Below are 700 nucleotides of genomic sequence, written 5' to 3' on the forward strand. Positions count from 1 at the left end.
GCCTGACCGCGCCGGCCTCCGGGCGGACTTCCCTTGCGCTGGCCCTCGGGCCCCAGCTTTCCATTCTCTTTGCGGGCTGCTGAGCCGTAGCTGCTCGCGGTACCAGCTCACCCCGCTGATTCTTTGGACATTCATTTTTTTACTGCCTCTGTCCTCGTTTCGCTTTAATACGCTATAGGGAAATATTTTATGTGTGGAAGGCCTCTGCCTCAAAGGTTACCCCTGACGTTTTGGCTGTGAATTCTTAAATGAAAAGCCACAGATAAGGGTGTTTGAAAACGAAGTGGAGGTGCGCTGGCAGCGTTCCTGGAAAAATCCGGGTTTCTCCTGCCTGCTCTTTTCTTTCTTCCTCCTGGTTTCCGCGCCGCGGCACCCTTCAGGCAGCCGGTCCTGACCCGTGCTTTGCTCCGACCACCGCTGCCGTTCTCCCTGCCGAAACGCTTCAGCCTACCCATCCTACTTTTAATTAAGTGAATCTGTTTAATCGCTTCCCTAGCTAATTGTTGATTGGAGGGCGGGAGGGGATTTGTAGCTCACTGATCTAAGAGTTTGGGGCCTTGGGGACGTAGGGGGTTGGAATCGCTGCGGTAAGGCGCCGCGGGCTGCAGCCGGCAGCGGCCTCGCGGAGGGGCGCGTTCTTGGTGGGCGCGCGCCCTCCTCCCCCAAAGCTCTGTGGCTGCGGGGGGGCGGCCGGCCCGGG

At 58.7% G+C, this 700-nt stretch overlaps 1 protein-coding gene across 1 annotated transcript in view; it reads left to right on the forward strand.

Moving 5' to 3' along the window:
- Positions 1–700, forward strand: part of CADM1 (cell adhesion molecule 1) — a 73,374-nt gene that overhangs the window by 13,232 nt on the left and 59,442 nt on the right. The gene's annotated exons all lie outside the window — the stretch shown is intronic.

The sequence above is a fragment of the Egretta garzetta genome, unplaced genomic scaffold (genome assembly GCF_000687185.1).
Source record: "Egretta garzetta isolate BGI_Z169 unplaced genomic scaffold, ASM68718v1 scaffold110, whole genome shotgun sequence".
Lineage (NCBI taxonomy): Eukaryota > Metazoa > Chordata > Aves > Pelecaniformes > Ardeidae > Egretta > Egretta garzetta.